This window comes from Columba livia, chromosome 7 (genome assembly GCF_036013475.1).
Source record: "Columba livia isolate bColLiv1 breed racing homer chromosome 7, bColLiv1.pat.W.v2, whole genome shotgun sequence".
In the NCBI taxonomy this organism is placed as follows: domain Eukaryota; kingdom Metazoa; phylum Chordata; class Aves; order Columbiformes; family Columbidae; genus Columba; species Columba livia.
Genome location: NC_088608.1, coordinates 3,943,636 through 3,965,665, shown reverse-complemented (window position 1 = coordinate 3,965,665; position 22,030 = coordinate 3,943,636). Strand labels below are relative to the sequence as shown.

The window sequence follows — 22,030 nt, the reverse complement described above, 5'->3', positions numbered from 1 at the left end:
AAATTCCAAACCTACCTGCGAAGTCTTGTTTGTAGTTTTGGCCAGAAATGGTGAGAAGAAAAAGCATGAAGAAGCCGCGAAGTGGAGGAGAAAAGGTGAAGGGAGATGCAGCTCCTGGAGAAATTGTAAAAAGCCTTGCAAAGAGTTGTCGGAAGGACCGTTATTCCTGCTGGGCAGGTTAGGACTGATCTCTTTCTGCCACTCCAGGAAACACAAACCTGGGGACGGACTGACGTGTTACGCCTCTTCTAATGACATTTTTTTCTTTTTCTTTTCTGTAGGAGCGAGAGGAGAGACCCTGAAACACACGCCACCTATCTTTGTGGGGAGGGATAATTGAAGAGCACCAAACGTGAGCATCATGTGGAAACGTGATCGCCAAGTTTCTCTCTGGGAAAGGATCTGGGATAGATTATACCTTGAAGTCTCCGCGAAACGCTTTAGCGGCAGAAATGCAATTCCACCTCCCTCCCGCCCGCCCCCCGCCCCGCGCCCGCCCCCCGCCCCGCCGCTCCGCGCTGCTCCGCGCCGCTCCGCCGCTCTCACCCCGCGGAAACTCAGCGCATCCCACCCCTCGCCCCCACACCACGGGGGGCTGCGTCCCCTCTAACCCTGCTCCCCCCACCCTGCCTGCATCTTCTTTCCCCCCCCGGGCGCATCCCCTCTCCCCCCGCGGCGCACTCCCCCCCCCCACCCCCGGCTGCATCTTCTGCCCTCCTACCCCCCCGCGGTGCGTCTTTCCCCCCCCGTGGCTTTATCCCCTTCCTTCCCCTAGGCGCGATCCCCCGCCCCAAGCGAGATCTGTGCCGGATCCCCCCCCTCCCGCTCCGGCAGGATCCCGCCGGATCCCCTGCCCCCGGGCTGGATCCCTGCCGGTTCCTCCCCCATCCCCGGGCGGGATCCCTGTGTTCCCCCCCAGCCCGTGGAGCCGGCTGGGGGCCGCATCCTGCGCTCGGCAGCCCGCACCGCCCTGCTTCCCAGCCCCTCTTGGAGCTCTCGCTTCTTGCGGAGGGGAGAAAACTTACCCTAACATAATGCCTAGAAACTAAACTCTGTTCGGGCACTGCAAATAAGCTCCTGGCTGACTCCTGCTCGCTTTGGTGCTGTTTTATTTTTATCCTTAACACGTTTGTTTTGGGACTTTTTTTTTTTCCCCTTTCATTTCAGCACTCATCCAGGTTATTTGAATAGTCAGCTAAATCTGATGTAGGAAAAAAAAACCCACCACCGTGCTGAGATCTTACAGTCTATCTGTTTTGTTCACAGATATAGATCAGGGGTGAGATGGGCTCTTCCTGGCTCTGCTCTCCCTTGGAAGGAGCTGGACGGGCAGAGAGACAGAGAGGACGAGAAACGCGTGGGACTGAACTTCAGGGAGGTTACAAGTTTTTCACCTTTTTTCAAGTATTAAAATTAAAATAAAATTACATAGAGAAAAAAAAAAAAAGAAAAAAAAAAAAAGAAACCCAGACTCCACCTTTGCACTGAAGTGATTGGTTATGCAAATATGGAGGGGGTTTCCTGGCAAATACAGCTTTCTACTGTATGGTTAATTAAATCATCACTCAAAAGCCTTCCAATGTGACGCTTCTGTCGTAATCCAATCAGGTTACGTAGGTCCTAAACAAGAAAGATATTTTCCACATCTGGAAGTCAGCAATTTAGCAAGTACTGCACATTATTAACCAATTCAGAGCCCACTTCCCAGGGGGATATTTTTTTTTTTGCTTGAAGTTTAAGTGTTCTTAACCAATGCTCTGCTGTTTTGTTAATCAAAAAGCCGGTTTACACCGCACGTAATTGAGAACTAATATCGAAGTAAGTAAAGGCAGCCCGAGCTGGGGATGCTGAGCGAAGGCGTTTATCTGCAAAGGGGGATGATATGGCTGAGTCTCGATGGTGCCCAATTCCCAGCACAACCCGCAGCCATTTCTTCCTCTAAAAGAGCTCGAAATCACCTCAGTCCAAAAATAAACTTCACATCTTGCCTACTGGTTCGGTCCTTTCCGAAGGTAAACGCGGAGCTGCCCAAAGGGCTGTGTTAAAGAGCTGCGAAACAATTTCACTCCTTTGACAAGAGTTAAATCTATCGCAGCACTTTTTTTCCCCTTTTTTTCTCCCCCTCCCGAAGAAAACTGAAACAAATGGTACACTGATCCGACACTGTACTTTTACTTACATTAAGCTAAGATAAACTGCTCTTGAACTGTGCATTGAATGTGTGCCTAAAGCAAGAACTGGAATGCGAGCCATGGGCACGACCGACCGCGCTCCAAAATGGTCCAGATCAGAGAACACCTTTCTGACGATTAAACATCGCAAAGGAAGGAAGGGGACCCCCCACTTACCCCCCCCCGCCCCCCCGCAATGTGTCTTTGCAGCTCATCAGAGCCACCGATTTATTTTTTATTATGATTATTTTTTGTCATCTGTGAGTGAGATCTGCCCCGCCAGTTAGACATGACTGGGTGATACTGGGGAGGCGCAGGGCGCGGGGGGGTTGTGGGGCGGGGGGACCCCACTTCCCCGCCTGCAGGCGTGGGGGGTGTCGGAAAATAGCCCCCAATTCCCCCCCCTCGCACACACTGAGGGTGTCCCCATCTCCAACCCCCGGTGCATGTCCCTGCGCGGCAGCCGGGGGGGGCGGCAGATGCGCCCCTGCCTGCGCGCTGCCTGCGCCCTGCCTGACTCCTCCGGAGCTGCCAGCCTCGGAGCGGCTTAAAGCAAATCTGCCTGCAGACCTGGCTGTCTGCTGCCGCTGAAATCCGTAATTATGCAAAGGTGGGAAAAAGGGTCTCTTAATTTACTTATTTTTATTTATATTTATATTTATATATATATATATTATTTTTTTCCTGGTACGAGTTATCTCGGCTTTGCTAAAAGTTTCGTTGCCACCGTTCACTAAATGCCAACATTATTTCTTGCAGGATGCGCGACTCATCCACGCCTAAATATACCTGTATACACACAGACATATCGTACACACACAGAGTGATGATATCTTAATGAAATATACAGCACAGTGCAAATATCTTGAAATCAGATTCAAGTATTATTAATTTGAATTAGATTCTCTCAGATCCAGAAGACATCGCCTATAAATCAAGGGCAGTCTGGCAATTCCTTAAAGAGCTAAACTGAATTTAGATGCATATGATAAAAAGAAAGAAAAAGAAAAAAGTGAATGCTAATTACTGACTCGCTTGATTTCCAGTCACCCACGTTTTCTATGAGAAAATGAAAAAAACAACAAACAACCAACGAGTTCTCAAAATAAATTAATCCCATTACGTATTGTTCATATATTTCCAGATTACAAAATGAGAGGATGAAGCGGAGATTAAGAGAAACTGCAGCCCAACCTGGAATAGGCAGGAGTGTTGTCGATGTTATATCATTAAAACATGTATCTGCAGCTACACAAAAAAACCTCAAACCCTCAGACCGTGCGATGATGCTCAAGGGCTTTAAGGAACATGTTGGTATTGTCAGATAATCCCTATTCATAATTTTGCAGGCTGTTCTTTCAGCCCTCAATCTCACAGTTTCTCCAGCTCTGAAGTGCCTCAGCAGGGTTTGCATCGGAACGATAAACTGCTCTGATCTTCGCAGGAGTGGCATAGCACCCAACCTTATTAGACGTTATTTTAACGTGGTGTGTGTTGTTTGTTTGTTTTTAATTTTTGGACACTGGACATAAACGTTTAGCAATAAGCTAAACCCTCCCGAGATGGATTTTAGCCTTAATCCAGGTGCTGATTTCCTGCCCTGCTCTGGACTAATAACGGGCGTGCAGCTTCTTTAGGAGATGGAAATAATGACAGTCGATAGATCCTGCCTTTATTGGGGTGGTGCTGGCAGCCCAGCTCCCAGCCCAGTCACACCAGCATCTCCATGCAGAACCTGTGCCTTGATTTATTTTGAACTTTTGCATATACGATCCCCCCACCCCATCAGTTTAAAAACAAACAGACCCAAAATACTCTTCACAAATCCCAGCTCTGTCCTTGTGTAAGGCACCCGGCGCTGTGGCTTGGAGATGTTCTTCTGGTGCAGGTTTTTTCCCCTCTTTTCCTTAGGTTTTCCTGCATGGAAATGCAGAGAGGTGAGATGAGTGAGGCCGGGTGGTCCTGATGCGAACCTCCCCGAGTGATGCCAGGGGTGATGCCGCTGCCTTCTTCTCATTGGGTTTATCTTTGTCCACCAAAACCCATCATGGTGGAGATACCCTGCCTGGAGATAACCCCATGTCCCCCCATCCTCGAGTGGGGCCGTAGGGACAGCTGGGGACAAACCCCTCTTCATGGAACTCATTACCATGAGAAAGGGGCTGTGCAGGCAGAAAACCCCCTGCTAACCCCTAGAACACCCCCTGAGCACCCAGGTGTGATGGGCAGGGGACAGGATCAGCCAAAAGGGGCTGCAGGACAGAGGCCCTGAAGGACCTCGGCCTCCTGCTCAGACCTGCTGCCATCGAGGCTTTGTGGGGACCTGGTGACACTGGCTGGTGGGATGATTTGTGGCCTTATTTATTTCAGTGTGTTTGTTTTTTTCCCCAGTGTAGCGTGAGAGCGAGTAAAGGGGAGAACATTTTTTTGCCCACATGGAAGAAGAAAAATCAGGGGGATAGCAGATAAGATGTTTTAGCTGATACATTTTGACTAATATATTTTAGAGGCTGCTGAAGACAGAGGTTTAACACCTCTAAAACCACGTTAGCTGCCCTGAGGCTTTTACTTTGGGTCCTTCATGGCTCTCCTATGTTTTCCCCAAAGTGTGGAACCCTTCCTGCATTAGAGATTAAACATCCCTGTGTAAGGGACCGAGACAAGATGTGCCCGCTCACAGCCGAGCCTGGGGAGAGCATCTCTCCCCGCATCCCTGCCCCACAGGGGAGCGGCTGCTGCGAGCTCGGGGCTCCCCATGGGTACCGACAGCTTCTTATGCACAGACCTCTGGGGTGTAGAAGCTGCCATTGCCTTGGGAAAAAATCAGGAGGTTGCAAAAATACACCCTCAAACCAAACAAACAAAAAGAAAATGCCAGGGGGAAATTATTTTTTGCAGTCACCTGTGGTAGCAGAATAGTTTTTCCAACTGGGGAAAGCCCCATGTGGCCCTGAGATGCTGCTGGATACTTTTGCTCAATGCAGGTGTCCCTATTAACTAAGATTTAATTTCCACATGAAGGAAAGGAAGAAAGGGTCAGGGACCGACTCTCCCCCCACCCGCTGGTGAGGTATTTGGGAAGAAACCTTTTGAATCAACATTCTCAAAGTTTTCAAGTTCCTTTACGGAAAACCCATGTAGGGATAGGATACGAGCCAAAAGCAAGGGAAAAGATTGTCTGGCTTTAATTTATCTATCCCTGGGCATTTCTAAGGAGCAGATCTCACTGTAATATTTAATCTCGTGCGAGTCCCTGCACGTCAAAAGTGAATCCCCCTCATATGTTTTTCTTAATTTTGTCATTTATAAAGTAGTTTCTGATGGCCTAGAGCTGCTCACATCCCACCCATGATATATGTCTGTCTGTCTGGGGTAGGAAAACAGCGTCTGTGGGACCCAAACCCACTTCTGACTCCAAGCAGAGAGGAGCAAGTGGCTCTGGTAACTGGGAGAGGTGGTAGCAGGTCGATGGGCAAATGTCCTCGGTCCCCTGTCCCACAGCATGAGATGCAGATGTTTTACCTTCTCTTCTGGGATCGATGCTGGAGTTCGGACAGATCTCTTGGCTCAGTTGGCAGTGATTAAAATTCGCTGCTCACTTTTGTTTATAGTTGGTTGTTTACTTTGTTGAATTTTTAAAAACTTGTTAGAATGCAATTGAACACAGATTCAACAGTATTTAGGCTTGAAAAATAAAGATGCATTAGAAAGATGCCTATTATGCTTCAGAATTATTAATTGACATTTTTATGATGAATAATTAATCATTTGAATAATTTTCGTATCTCTGATCTGAACACATATTTGCATATCTAATGTCTGATTTTAAATGTGGTTTCTTTAGTTGCATTCTCCCAGGACAAAGACATGAAGTAAGTAACATCCTAATGCAAAACTTTTTTTCCTTTGCACTTGTAAAAGTATGTTTATTGAAATGTAAGTTTCTATCTAGTTATTAAGCTGTTAATAATCTATGCATGACATATATGCATTAATAAGACCATGTATCTTCTGGATGTGAGCACTTTCAGGCCTCATTTTCTTAAATACAGTGGTAATGTCTCCTGCGACACATACACGTTACTTAAAACCATGTGGGGTTAAGCTAGGAAACCATAAAGAAATATCTCAGATATGCAATGTTCCCTGCTTGTTTACATGACACTTAGAGAGAAGACCAAAGGTCGCTTGAATTTGTGGTATTTAAAATATCAAGAACTTTTAATATAAATTTTTACTGTGTCCTCCTAGTGAGGCAACATCAGTATTTTCTTGTTATATTTTAATATGCCTCAATCATTGTTCTCAAGACACCCCCCCCCCCCCTCACTCATAGCTGGTAGCAATAAAGGAACAACATAAACTGCAGATCAGTTATAAGTTGGTCAGCAAATAGGTGCAAGTGATGGTGCTTGTTGTGCAACCCTGCTCGGCGTTGGGCTGGTATGAGCAAAACTCAGCCACATGGGGAACAGAAAGGAGGAAGGGGCAGCTGGACAAAACCGTAACTCAAAAGGTATACAAAAATAAAGCAATTAAAGGACTAGAACTATGCTCCACCGTCTCTGACCGCTGGTTAACTGCTATAGCAGCGCTGCCTGATGAGGAGCCAAGGAGGTGCTTTTGCTTATACCAGGTCTGAATTTGGTTTATTAAGAAATGGAGGCTTTTCAGAATTTTTGTTTAGTGGCAGATTTAAATATACAGGGGGCCTACATATTCTGAATATGGGTTATTGGCTCCTTGCTGTCATACTGAGGAACCAGGGCAATAGATGCTCTAGAAATACCTTAAATCGATGCAGTACTATTTCATGTTAGTAGATTAAAGAAATTACATGAAAATAGAGGCACAAATACATGTTAGTGTTTAAATTTGCTTAGTGCCATTCATATAGGGAAGATAGTACATGTGAAATGTAAAATGTAAAAGTAAAATAAAAACTTTCAGTCTCTTTTTTTATTTTTTCAACACTGAGTCACAAAAAATACATCCAAAAAGATACTTTTTTCCTTTATTTTTTTTTTACGGTGGAAGTATATTATATAGACTATGGTAATCTAGTGGGCAATATCTGACAGACAGATACTGTATAAAGAAACTGTGCAATGTAGTTCTCAGAACAGGCTGAAGTTATATTGAATAGGATGTTTAGCAGTTGCATATGCTCAGTGATAACAGATTTTTTTTTCCAGGGTGGGGGTTGAATTTGTAATAGCAAAAGCGGGAAACTTGAGCAACACTTGCAGCACAGAGGGCCCGGTGCCCAGACCTGCCATCACTTTGGCCACCAGGGTGGTGACAATGGCAGCAAGATCTCTGCAAAGGGACAAAGTGGAAACTGGGGTTAAGCCTCTGCTTTTTAGTTCTGAAAGCAGGAGAGAAAGCAAATATCCCCTGAGATGCACCCATGCTTCTTTGCAAAGGGAAAGATCCATTTTTGGGTTGGAGTCAACCTTTGCTACGGGTGGAGGCATCTGATGCTGGAAACATCGACCAAAGCAACTTGGATGCTGTTGTGCCTTAGTGAAGCCAATGGACAACTCTGTGGTGGATCCATTAACCTGCAAAGTGGACTTCTTTATTTAAAATTATTCTTTTAACCAGGTTGAAAGGTGAATATAAAACATAAAATTACAGAGTAGCCCTTGTTCTACCTATTTGGGACTAGATGAAATTTACTTTTCCCTGGCTTTCTTAGTGTCCCATTATTTCTCCCCCTGAATATCAAGCTAATAGAGGTGAAGGTGCCGGCGGGGAATCTGGGTGCAAAGCTGACGTTTTAATGGCCATCCAAAAATTTCGGAGTTGATTCATTGTCCCAACTTGTTCTTATCACCGCCAGGAGGAAAACATCTTCTTCCCTCTGTGACTTCAGGAGATTATGTGTATATTTTAAAATCTACCGAAACACAAGGGTGACAAAGATATTTAGAAAAAGCCCCAATGATCTGAAACAATTAGATATTGTGGCATAGTTTTCAAAGAAATTCTGTGTTTACAGAATTGCCCAATATCTGGAAAACTACTGCCATTCTGCATGTGGCTGCTGAATGTATCAGATACCAAGAGAAGCCGAGGAACATGTCCCACCGACCATTGCACACCCAAAATGCAGATTTACCCCCAGACTGGCTGACATCCCTTTCGTCAAGGGTGACATCGGACTTGCCAGTTCTTCTGTTTGTTCTTTCCAACCATCAGCATCATCTCCAGCTCATCTGTGGATGAAGTCTTGGCCAACTGGCCCCTTTCCAAGCCCAAATCTTAGACTCCGGGTGATTAGAGCTGTCAAAAACAGGAGAGAGTTTTTTTTCTTTGCCATTAAAATTTTCCCCGGGTTCTCACTTCCTGCCCAATTTATGTCTTAAAAATGTTTATTGGGAAATTTCCTGACACCTCTCTGGGTCACTTGCTCTTTGGTGTTCCAGGTCAGCATCGCATTAAAGGTACTAGTATTTAAACAAGTCATTTCCCCATATGGCTGCTGTTAGGTGTGTGTACACTTCTACCAGTGCTTCTCACTATATCGCTTAAACTTGCTCAAGGCAGCATCTAAACTATTTTAAACCTTACCATCTTTTCTTTTTCCTTTTTTTTTTTTTTTCTTTTTAACACACATGAGCTCTCCTGCTTCAAATCTCTGACAAGCATGTGAAAACCGCAGCGTCAGAACAACTGCTGCTCTCTTCTTGGATTCTGACAAGCAACCTTCAACCTGAAACCCTCTAAAAATGGGTATTTTTATGTATTTTTTTTCTCTTTAATTCAGAAGTGATTATATTGAGTATATTCCTTTCCCTTGTTCTGGCAAGCTGGAAATGGGTGCAAGAACTGCATGGGGCAGAATATGGCAATACTGTTCGGTGTTCAGCCAGTGGGTCCACCGGTCAATGGGCCAACCTGCCAATGGGCCTGTGACAAGGAGGTTATGAATGGGTGTGATTTCCAAAGTTCTGGGCTAGGGAGAAGGACGAATGATCTGCAGAACAATTTTGGCAGCGTGGGTTGGGGTGCTGTGTGCATTGAAGTCCTTGGCTCCCACAAGTCAAGAATGGCAACTTCAGGTCCTTATCTCCTGTGCCACAATTTGACTAAGCCGTGTTCCCACAGGTAAAGACATTTGCATGGATCCAGTACACTGATACACTTATTAGGAGAGCGATGTTCGTTATTTGCCCTTTAATTGTGCATGTGGCATGGGCAACAGATGGTACCGAAGATGTGAACAGGCCCACCATGCTTCCGAGAAGATACCAAAATAAAAGGGGCAGGGAATGGGACAGTACAATCACTGCACTCGGTGCTAGGGTGGCTGGTCCTGGATGGAGAGGATAGACTTGGTGGCAGCCATCCCGATGGTGTTGTCCTTCCTACCCCTTGCCTTTGCAGGAGTGTAAACTGGACCAAATATTGCTGCCTAAAGGGTGAACGCGAGATCGGTGAGGTGACCCAGGGTTTGCTATGAAGGTTGCTTTGATGGCTGTGGAGGCTGGTGGGGAGGTTCAGGACAGCGAAGTCAACCCTCCATGACTTTATAGCTCATCTACACCAATGACTCTCTACATGTGAGACTTCTTTCCCCAGGAAGCAGAGAAAGGGCAGAAATGGTGGAGCCCAGGCAAAAGAAAACAAACCCAACCACAGCACAGCCTTGGATATTTGCCATTGGGGCAGGTGGGTGCCTGGGTTAGCTTCTGTGCCACCACGCAGCCACCAGCTGTACCTTGCAGTGGTGTCTTTGCCTATGCCAAAGCCTGGCTGGTGGTGGCACCCATTTTTGGGAGGATAGGAGCTATCAGTGAGGTTTCTGTCTGAAATTTGGGGTGGGCGTAGAATTTTAGAGGTAAGAATCAAGGTGTGGAAAGCCACACCTGATGTTTAGTGTTGGAAAGTGGGCATGGTTAGAGGTGGGAGCAGTGGAGAAAGCGGTGCTGATCTACGCACAAGGAACACAACATCTCCCTCGTGCCTCATGGTGAGCAGGGAGAAATATAGAGCAGAGATTGAAAACACTGCAAATATTTGTTCTCATTGTCAGATGTTTCTATAAAATCAGTTGTTACTGAATCACTGCTGAAGTTACTGAGCACTTAAATAAGCAGAGAATGAGAAAAGCGAAGTCTAATTATACGTTTCATGCCATTTACAGAGGTTTCCAGGGGATTTTCTTTTAATAAAAGTGCAGTGTATCAAAAAGAATAAATCCTACAATTTTGTTATTTACAAATCAGTGGCTTCTGCCTCAAGCTGACAGACTTATCCTCCATCTTACACTCTTCTTTCCACCCCAAAATGCACCCAGTACATTGACATTTCTACAAATACTCTTCAAGTATCTGCATACTATTTTATGCTCCTTACGTTGGTAAGCAAATGGATCAGAAGAAAATGATCACAAAGGCATAAAAAATATTCTTGAAGATATAGAGAAAAATCCCACAATGCTGGAAAATATGCAACAAAGATGTTTTCCAGATAAAGAGAACAAGTGCCTTTTACATCCCTACCCACCCGTTTCTGAAGATATCAGATTGGAAGCCTGGCTAGAGATATGATGTAATTAATTAGTTAAAATGATTTACTAGCATAAAATATAAAACCTTTTTGATGATTAATTTTTATTCCCTTCACATTTTTTTTCACCACCACAGCGACTCTGCCCCTTTCTGACTCTGGATTATTTAGGAGTTGACTTTTGCATTCAGAGCTTTACATATCAATCCCCAGGAGCAAAACATGCCACTAATATTTCCTATGCTATGCAATCCATCGATGCAGCACCTAACCCTGCAGCCCTCATCCGTGCTTCAGAGAGCAGGGAGTTGTACCCAATCAGACCCATAACTTACAGAATTGTAGAATCATTTTGGATGGAAAAGACGCTCAAGATCATCAAGTCCAATCGTTAACCCAACACTGGTGCTAAACCATGTCCCTGAGAACCTCATCTATGTGTCTTTTAAACACCTCCAGGGATGGTGACTCCACCACTGCCCTGGGCGGCCTGTTCAATGCAATTGGATATTGTTCTCAATATCCAATCTGAACCTCCACTGATGCAATTTGAGGCCATTTCCTCTTGTCCTATTGCTTGTTACTTGGGACAAGAGACCAACAACCTCCATGCTACAACCTCCTTTCAGGTAGTTGTAGAGAGCAATAAGGTCTCCCCTCAGCCTCCTGTTCTCCAGGCTAAACAGACCCAGATCCCCCAGCTGCTCCTCATCAGATTTGTGCTCCAGACCCTTCACCAACTTTGTTGCTCTCCTCTGAACTCGCTCCAGCACCCCAAGGTCTTTCTTGTCATGAGGGACCCAAAACTGAACACAGGGTTCAAGGTTTGGCCTCACCAGTGCCCAGTCTAGAGGGACGATGCCTTCCCTGGTCCTGCTGGCCACACTAGTCTGGTACAAGCCGGGATGCTGTCGGCCTTTTAAGTCACCTGGGCGCTAGCTCCTTGTTGAGGCTACCCTCCCTTCCAACCCTAACCATTCTGTGATTCTGTGAAGAAAAAATGAGAAAATGAAGAGGCCACATTCGTTCTTGTCCAACCTGGCTACTGTCATGATATAGGAGCATACTGTCTGCTTTGGTAATTAAAACACTACTTGCAAGGGATACCAGAAGAACAAAGGAATGAAAATAAGATGGTTTCTCTTGAGTGTGAATGTGCCATGCATGCATCACACAAGCTATGCAGGCTTTAGGCTTGCCTTTCAACAGCCCTGCCATTCCAGGATGGGCCTCTTTCCTGAACAGACACTGTCTGTTGAGCCAAACTATATGACTGTTTTGTGATATGGATAAATGTGGGGACTAAATGAAGGACATTAAACTCAATTTCCTGAAGACATGAGCCAGATTTTAATATTGCAGCTGTCCAGAGGTGAAAGGGTAATGAGGACATGAGGAATTCCTGGATGGCAAAGGGACACTTGGCCCAACAAGTCTGTCCCCCTTCAAGTTTATTACAACACACCTCCCTGCATTGTCGATATATCCTCCAGTCCTATCTGTCTATATAAACATGTCTGGCTATCTCTTCTGCTCATTAATACTTCGGTTCACTCAGTGGTTTTATTTAACATAATTCCTGCTACACTGTGAATAGGATAGCTCTACGTGAATTTACTGTTTATTCTTAGACCTTTCATTTTTAATTGGCCTTTTTTATTTTTTTCCTTTTTAAACTCACCAGATACAACCACTACTTCAGTTTTCATCCTAATTATGAAAATGTTAATGTTTAGGTCTTTTTTAGAAAGGATTAAGCTCAGCCTTCATTTATATCAAGCATCTTTAACAGCCAGAAACAACGATTGCTTCATATCTTATTCCTATTTGAGTCACTGAAGTTCTTCTCTGGAAAAGGTGATCAAAATTGGAATTATTGGAGAAAATCTATCACGTTCCTTGTGTGATAACAGTCCTTTTGATTTTCGGGCTATCCTTTGCTGGAGTGTCCATACCACACTTTATTTATTCTGAATTGGCATTCATTCAAAATTGATGTTTGACAGATTCAGTACAATTTTTAAGGTGGAGCGGGAGTTTCCGTAGTCAAGTATTAACTTAAAATGATCTCCTAAAGTCAAGAAACAGCTTTGAAGGCTGGTGGAAGGAAAAAAGAAACCCAAGAAATCAGTAACATTACAAATATTTCTAACTATTAGCTCATCTTCATTTATTAAAGACTATCTCCCTTTAAATTTTCTGCTAGCAAAGTTGAGAGCAAATTAGCATACAGATGCTTCCTCAGAAGGCCAACATGTTAAAAAACCTGGGTTTTTCCCTTCCTCTGAGGCAACCCAAAGGAGAATGTCATTAAAGATCTGAGTATAATCATAGCAAGAGAAATACAAGTTGCAAATAAACCTGCGTGATTTTGAAATTTCAAAGATGGCTGGTAGAACAAAAATATCTGCGTGAAGTATGAAGTGGGAAACAGGCAAAATAGATTGCTGCAACACGAGGTCAAGAAGAGACTCTTAAATTTGTTATTTAAGTGTGTTGAAATAGCAGAATAATTGTTTACAATTATTTCTGATATCTAGCTATGCTCTCTTGTTTAAGTAAGCAACTTGCTTCTACAATGAATAGAAGGTTTGATTTAAAAAAAACCCCACAAACCCTATTTATATATTTATTACAATTTTCCCCTGCAAAAAAAGGCACTGCTGGCAGAGATTGTTTAGGGGAAGACATTCTGCAACCTGTTGAGAAACACTGGGGTTTTTATTCAGGAACTAAGATGGTAGCACTGGGTGGAGAGGGAACGTTGAGAAACGTGGAAACAGAAGAAAAATAAGAAATCTCTTGGTTTCAGGCAGGTGAAGAAACAGTTCTTATGGAGGGGAAAAGATGGGCATGTAGCTGGTAGAAAGAAAACAAATCAGTGTACAGTATCAAATAGGTACAGAAAAAATCAGATTTATATCCAGGATCCTCAGTGAATAAGAAAAACATGTCAAAGTCTCAAAAAAATTTACTTTTGCATTTGGAGGACTGAATCCAACTTTACCAAGTAGCTGGTAATCCAAAGAGGGACTGAGAATCCTCTTTGGGCCTGGGCAGGATTGCTCTGGGCAACAGGGGATGTAGAAGACATTTGCCATGGCACCTGTTGGATTGTGAACAGCCATGGCTTAAATCCTTGTTTGTTTCATTCCTAGTCTAAACATGCTGTTTTGCAAAAGTTAAAAATAATGTAGTGACTACCACAATGTCAGACAGCTCTTTTGTGAGGGTCCTTGCATAAAGATAATAAAGAGAATAATTGGTAAAAAATCTACCATAGTAAACTGAAATTTTAATCTTTGTACATTTTTGGTAAATGTTTATGAGGGCAAATCTTGTTGGTCTTGCTGCTGGAATATGCTCCATTAAAATAATGTTGCATTAAACCCACCGAGTTTGGCTGTAGCGTTGGACAAGTTTTTTTGGGTAATGTAGATGTGAAGGTTGAGAAAAGTAAAGAGCTGCAGTGAGCACAGCCCATTCTTAACTGCTGTCACATTTTATTTAAATATCTGGTGAAATTCTGTGTAGTTACCATCAGGGATAAAACAACTGCCAAAAAGCCTTTAGTTAAATAACCTCAGATGCTGGAGTGGGTCCGTTCAGCCCTGTTTAGCAACTTTTTAAATTTCATTTTATTTTTTAATCAACATTTATCAGAGGACATACACTTCTACCAGGTGAAGGACCTAGACAATGGGCTTCGGACTCCTGGTCTTTCTTTTTTTGCATCTGTGCGACTTTTCTTTCATGAACCCATGTCCATGTCCATGAGTGTGTCACAAATCCCACTGGGAATGAGGCCAAGAGTCCCAGTGAGCATATTCACTTTTCTCTAGGTCCCTAAAACCCCTCCAGGCTTTAGGAGAAGCAGGTCCATTTTCAAGGAGCACAAGGAAAGTAAATACAAAGTGTGTTTCTCAGTGAGGAGATACTGTTGTAAATGGGATTTAGGAGCCATAATCTCTTTGATGTTTCTGAAAAAGCATCAAGAGAGTTGTAAAGGTTCTCCAGTGCAGACCTGAGCTGTGGCAGCATGGAAATGAGCCCTGAGGCTTTTGTCCTGTCCCCTGGTCTACTGGTTGTACTGAAGTAGTCTGGACAGGTCTGTCACCCTTGGGGCAGAAAGAGACCGGCAGCACTTCAGAACTACATGGGGCTTGGGGTCAAGGGAAACAGGATTAGCTTTGTTATCCAACTGTTACAGTAAAAGCATAAGGTAGCCATCCCTGAGATAGAAAGTCTTACCCAAACACTCATCCGTTAAATTAGGATTAAAAAAAAAAAAAGTGTTGTGGGGTTTTGTGTGGGGTTTTTTTGTTTGTTTGTGTTTTTGTGTGCATGTGCATTTTTGTTTTGTTTTGTTTGTTTGTTTAATTTCAGAAGACTTCGTAATCTCCTCTAAACTTCCCATCTCCTAAGGATTAAAAAGCTCAAAGCATCCTCTTGTCTATTCCTTCCCTTTCCCTCCCGAGCTCCTCCCTTCTCTCCAAGCAGCACCTGGGTCTCCCTCTTCCCTTTGTGTAGAACCCTCCATCATTTCTTCCCATCCTCTGCTCACATGGATCACATTTTCCCATTTACCATGGCATCTGAAAAACCTGTTTACTTTGCTCCATCTGCTCTGTGCTCCAGCACAGCAGCAAGGTCCTGGCAGTGCTGGATGCTGCATTTGGTGATCTGGATCTTGCATTTATAACTGGGGTTAGACAAGAGTTGCCAGAGCCCCTGTAACTTCTACGTCCCCGGCACATTTTGCTACGTTACCTTTGATATTCGGATTTAATTCTTTTACATAGATTAGAGACAAGACAAGCTCCTAACCTGACCAAAGCACTATCCTGTATTGACTGCCAATCTCTAAGTCATTCAGTGAATGTTGTTTGCAGACCGTTATCAGTTCATTAAAGTTTGTTATCATTTATGCAGTGGCCCTGTACCTTGCTGGTAATCTCCAGTATAGGATCTTATCAAACACTCTTTTGAAAGTCTAGACATATTGTATAGCATCTATAGTATTTTTCTTGTCTACCTTAGGAGGAATATCTTTGAAGAATTCTAACAAATTATTTGAGCAAGGTTTCCTGCTCATAAATCTGCAGTGGTTGACTCTACTCAAGTTAGAATTTGCAGCACATTTCCTCACAAAATCCTGCAAAATCATTCATTCCTATTCTATTTGTCATAGCTACAAATTTTGTTATGTTAATTTGTTTATATTATGATTTTATATGTATGTATGATTTTATATGTATGTATTCCTCTGCATATGTACACAAAAGTGCGTATATGTAACAGAGACTGTATTGAAGTATATTGGGCTTTAAAGCTGAATATCTTTAAATAGTTAATGCAGTATAAAATGCAAAGGATACAGTTAGGGACAGATATTTGGCTGGAGTAAATGAATTTGACTTTGAATACATTTTACTAACTTAAACGGTGTTAACTTGATTTGTGTGAGCTGAGGAGTTAACCCTTATGCACTGCATTTTTTTTACTTCAGCACCAAGAGATCAAAATGACTGTTGGGATATTTCTTACCATTTCTGATTTATTATTTCTCATGGATTTCTTCAAGAACTGTATTTTTATTTGCTGCAGCAAAGATAATTCTTAATGTTTTCTTAAATTTTATATATTTCTGTAATATTTTGTTTCAGATTAGTGATTTCTTATGCTTTATTTTTCCATTATTTGACTATTTTAGGATGTTTGTTATCCTTCCTGTCTTTCTGTTCACATGTGTAGGTCTTCCTATTACAATGATGAACGTGGCAATTTCTGGTAAATACAGTAAGTGGTTGATTAATATTAGATTCATGCTTAGTTTGATTTTCATATTGGAAAACTGACATTTTATACAGGAAATAGTCTCTCCTCTTGAACTGAAACCAAGTGAAAAATTTAAGACCAAAACAAATGGAATTTGTGCAATCTAGGTATTATGGACCTGTTTAGCAGATACGGTAGTTTGACTGCCATGGTCCTCCATGAGCAGGTCTCTCACTTCTTGTGGTACCCAGGTCTTTCTGCTGAAGTGTGATGACAATTGACATGAACTACAGTCTGACTTATAAATCATGGAGAGGAACAAGCAGTGGAGATTTGTGGTTATAGTTCCAAACAGAAACAATTTTTCATAGAAAAACAAAATCTTAGTTTTTCCCAGGTCTGGTGTTTTTTTCTTGAAAACTGGGGTTTGCCCTGAAATATTAGTTTTCATGAAAAGAATTAATGTGCTTCAATCAATGGCAAAGCAAGACTGATAAGAAAGCTTTTGACCAACCTGGGACCACCTTTTTCTCACCTGTGGCAGAAACATGAGATGGCAATTGGATCTAAGAGAGTTGAGCTTCCTGTGCAAGCCAAGGAAGAAGCTAGACAAAATGGCATTCATTTAAGCCAGGAAGCTTTTTGGGGACACCCAACAGTCTGGGAACGTGCCAAACCCTGTGGGCATCCCTAACTTCCATCCCACCATAGAATCATAGAATGTTTTTTGTTGAAAGAGGCCCTCAAGATCATCATACAACCATTAATCCTACACTGTCACTACCCCATGTCCCTGAGAACCTCATCTATGTGTTTGTTCAACCCCTCCAGGGATGGTGACTCCACCACTGCCCTGGGCAGCTGTTCCAATGCCTGACAGCCCTTTCCAGGAAGAAATTTTTCCTGATATCCAATCTAAACCTCCCCTGGTGCAACAACGGAGAAGAAATTGCACGAAGCACAGCATCAGCTACTGGTTCTCACTTTCACATGATAAGTTGGTGATGAAAGTGTGTCCCGTCAATTTTAACATTGTCTAAAGGAGCCCTAAACCATGAAGACACCGGCTTCTTCAAACTTCAGTGGTTGCTGCCCACTCCTCTTGACAGAGCTCTCCTATCTTGGGGGAGAACTGGATTTTAAGTACCTGCTCCCAGGTATGTTGATTATATTACAGTAATTAAACATAATATATGTGGAACCGGAGGCCAGTCTTCTGGTCATGGGTCTGCATGAGGTCAATTCCATTTATAAACTGTTAAGCCCTTGGTTTGGCATGTCAAGAACAAAAACACCTAAACGAAAGACTATATTTGTAAGTCCTGAAAGATGAGGTCCCATCTTTGAAGTCAAGTCAGGAGAACTTTTTAATCAGAATAACTACAAAACACTCCCCATTAAAACATATTTGCTTTCCCCAGGTTCACTACTATCAGATTGCCACTCTCATGCATTATTGACACATTTTCCCCATCATTGGCTGTGTCAATTATTTTTATTAACATTTTCTCTTTGAATGAATAATAAGAGCATCTCTGGTTTTTCTTACTTGTTCTTTCAATGCAAATCTGTCTGTTTTGTGAAATTCCCAAGCTTCTCTCAATGATAATGTTTTCTATCAATTTATCCCTTAAATCATTAACTCCAAAAGTTATATTAAAATTAAACGTAGTTAAATTTTATAATTAAAATTAACTGTTTAACAGTATATGTGCCTGTCTCCAAGTATGGGGCTCAGCTTAGCTACTGGCTGCCCAGTGGGCTAATAGCATTGCCACTGCAAACAAACTTTGTTAGCTTCCATATTGTTATCATAGCAATCAATACCTGAATAATTAAATTTCTCCATTATCAAATTCTAGTCTTCCTTATCATCTTTTCTTCCACCAATAATTTTGTTGTCTTAATCTGGTTTCTTCTCTGAAAGTCTATAGCAACCTTGGAGTTTCATCAGATAATCTTTCCTTTCTTTTCTGTTAAGTTCTCTAACCCAAATTTTTTAATGCCAAAATCTGAAGTCTTTAAAAAAAGATTCCACTGAATGGAAGTTTGATCAAACTGTAGTTTGTTTTGTTTTAATACAGACTACTAATTTTATCTTGTCTAGCTCTTGAGTGAAATCCTATACATGTAAGTATTTGAATTTGCCATTAATTTTCTTGATTCATTCTCTTATTGATTTTCTTTCCTACTATTTCCATCCAATGTATCTAATAATTATTAGAGATGAGACAAGAACCAAATGCCTGCATTCATATCCCCTCCAAGTTTTGTGGCTCACACCCATCTTTAATTAACATAAATGTGAGCAAGGAAGTTTCCCAGACTAATGTTTAATTCTTTGATGTTATATTCTTACCCTCAATGTTTTTTTTCTGTTACATTTTGTCAAAGTTTTAGTCAGGAATGGCTTCTTAAGAAAAAAGTTACACATCATGAGGGTTCATGCTCTCCTTAGACCTGATAGCAAATGATTTGAGCAGAATAGGGGAAGGATTCCTGTGGCCTTTTGTATTCCTGCAAATGCAGAGAGACCAAATCACTGCAACGACTTTCATCTGTTCATTGCTCTATAAATGCAACACTTTCCCAAAGAAATTCACTGTTGAATTATGGGGGGAAAGTGGGACACAAAACAAATGGGGGTGATAATGAATTGAAGTGATGATCTGAGGAGCTCATAGTGGTTCATAAGCATTAATTAATTAAACCTTACTAGATCCCAGGGTGGTAGGTATTATGGCCCATACTTCAATCCTGGCTGCAGTGTGCTATTTCTGTATCTCAATATCATTGTGTTAATATGTATTCTGATGAGCGGACTGAAATGGTGTCTGACTAGTAGAGATGACTGTGCATATATTTAAGCTGTGAATATTTTGCATGATGAGCCTTCATATGGAAACAACTCTTTAATTATTATTTTTTTTTTTAAATACAGCCTTGTTCCTGAATAAAAAGTACATGATAAATGAGTTAAACAGAGAACACTGAGGGGCTACTAACAATGTATAGTTATGTACAATATATAACTCTTTCTATTACAGAATTAGGATGAACAGATATTTTCTTTCTGTTACTGAAAACCCGAGTGTACTTCAATGAGTATGGAATTTTCTTTCTTTTGTGATATAATTTATCTAATCACTGTAGGAATTTAACCCACAATTTTAACTGCAACAGTTAAAGGTGTGAAGTGCACATGAATCTCTTATTAATGCATTAAAAAAGCTGTTCTGAGCTTTCATTGCAAGAAACATGTTTTGGTTTTAGTACTGATATAGAGCTTTGACTCCTAATGAGTGCTTCCCCCCCCCCTTTTTTTTTTCTATTCTGTTCTAAACAAGATGTTGTTTATTACTTAAAACACTATATGTAAGCCCCGAGAATATGTTACGTGTGACTGGAGCTTTGGCAGTCTTTGAGAAACTGAAGTTTCCAGAAATTTTGCTCTGTTTTAAAAAGCAGAGCCGTGTTTTAAGGAAAGATTTCTACTTCCAAATGTGTGGTTGCCTGAACCTTTTACATTTTCAAGTCAGATTCCTCTGCCAAATAACACACTGTACCTTAACTATAATAAAAAAGCAGAGACTCTATGTTTATAAAAACATTGCAGGAGCAACTGTGATCATATTTCTTGAATTTATTCTATTCATGTGCTCAAATATGCATTTTTATAGCAAGTTCTCTATTGCACCGGGCACTTACAGGAGCAGAAAATGACATGTACAGGCAGAAGGTTGGCATAATACAACAAACCAAACTGGTAAAGTACAGGAATTCGGAGCCAGACCAAAATATGAGGTCAAGGAAGTTGCTTTTGTAATAATAGTGGTTATCTGTTTAATGTGTGATCTGGCAGTGATATGATGTTGACCATAAGCAATTATGCATGTTTCTAAACTGGTGGTATATGAGCCCTAAGTAACTATATGCAAGATAGATGGGCTGTGAGAAACAGGCACTCTCTCTATTCTTGTGGTTCTTCTTGCTTCATGTCAATTAAAATTACAGTTTAGTAATAGATATAAATTCTCTTATTGTAAAATAAGATCTATATTCACTCTGCTGGTTGCCATATACTTAAAATGGTATATTTAAACCAGTTTTATACAGCAAGTTCCTCTCTGAGCTGATAAATACTGCATAATATTCTTCTTAACAGGCATGTGGTTAGACATACTTTTCCTAACTCTAGTTATGATTTGAAACAGCTTTCTTCACAGTCAAGTTCTAATGTCAGTGTCAGTGAATAATGCCCTTGTTCTGTATTTTGTTGGGCATGAGCCTGGAAGTCAGTAATGTCCCAAATGTACACATAGCTGCCTGGCCTTGACCTAGCAGGAGTTAAAAGCGGGAACATCTTCATGATGCCAACCAGGCTGAGCTCAGATTAGGACCTGAGAGCTGCTATGCTGTGGTCCTGGCTCTGAAAACCCATTTTTTACGACTTGGGTGAGTTCACTGGACAGTGTATCTTCTCACTAGCTTTTAATAGACTTGGATCCCACTGTTAAAACTCCTCTGTAAAATGGGATTGCAGTGCTTTTGTGGGCTTAGGAGGATGTGGCCAGAGTGGAAGCTGTGTGGCTGAGCTAACTGCGGTAAAAACTGTGCTAATGAGCAACGAAGACACCCAAGAAAGCCTCTTCTCCCCAAGAGCAAGCAGTTGCATGCAATTTGGCTCCTGCAGTGTAAGCCTTGTGATCACTGTTGTCCGTATCCCATGGCTTGAATCTCTGCCTTTGCACAGAAGGAGCTGTGGTCAACAGCTCTCCCTCCCTGCCCCTGAGCACCATCTAGAAATAATCACTTAAAAAGCAGCATGTGACCTCCTTAAAACAAGTCGCAGCTGATGGGTTCCTAAGGACTCCTGAAGGCATTTCACACGGCTTTGGCCATCGCAGAGGTGATGACTTCATCTATATTTTTAGCAAACTCAGCACTGATACCTGCAAGGCATCCTGGAGAGAAATAGTATGGCTTTGTTGCTTGAAAGACTGATTTAAACAAGGATTTAATGACCGGAGCACATTGGTTAATCGTTGGTAATTTTAGAGCCGTATCAGTAATCTTGCAATGGTTCTGAGTTTGTCACATCAGTGCACGTGCTCTGGCTGTCACTTCCGGACTCTTCAGATGGCACCTTTCATCCTTTTGCTTTTCAGAAGCACAAAAATCAGGCCTGCAAAAATTGTGGTGGAGAACTAAATAAGGAAACAACTGGTTACTGAAAAGCCACCCCCTCCGAGAGAAATGTCAGCAACACAATGGGGACTATTATTCTGCTCCCTTACAACCAGATTGGGGGTTTATGTTAAAATCTCTAGAAAAGGGCACCAGCATCCTATGAGTAAACTATGCTTCTGACTGGCATTTGGCGCTCCCTTTTTGGAACCACTTCCAGAGGGGCCCCTGTGCTCCTGGGCCACCCCAGGACTTTGCAGACTAGGAGGGCAGCTGGAGGAGCCACTTTCTTGCCTGTGGCTCCAGTGCACGAGCAACATTCTGGCACCTTTCCCCATGTTACAGTCGTGCGGAGCAACCATTCCATTGCCCATAAT

At 42.2% G+C, this 22,030-nt stretch overlaps 1 protein-coding gene and 1 long non-coding RNA gene across 4 annotated transcripts in view; one reads left to right on the top strand and one right to left on the bottom strand.

The window, feature by feature from the left end:
• The window catches only part of ZEB2 (zinc finger E-box binding homeobox 2), a 114,919-nt gene extending 114,397 nt beyond the window's left edge, over positions 1-522 (bottom strand). For 2 of the 3 annotated variants that reach the window (XM_065070238.1, XM_065070237.1), the window contains exons 1-2: positions 219-472; positions 16-114 (exon numbers count right to left, since the gene is read on the bottom strand). The gene's annotated coding sequence lies outside the window, so the exon portion shown is untranslated. Of the gene's footprint in view, positions 1-15 lie in introns of all 3 variants that reach the window. The other variant, XM_065070240.1, reaches the window with a different exon arrangement.
• A 10,524-nt stretch (positions 523-11,046) lies between these two features.
• Positions 11,047-22,030, top strand: part of LOC110360151 (uncharacterized) — a 52,877-nt gene continuing 41,893 nt past the window's right edge. Inside the window, exons 1-2 of the long non-coding RNA XR_010473956.1 lie at positions 11,047-16,487; positions 17,298-17,623. This is a non-coding gene — a long non-coding RNA (uncharacterized LOC110360151). The remainder of the gene's footprint in view (positions 16,488-17,297; positions 17,624-22,030) is intronic.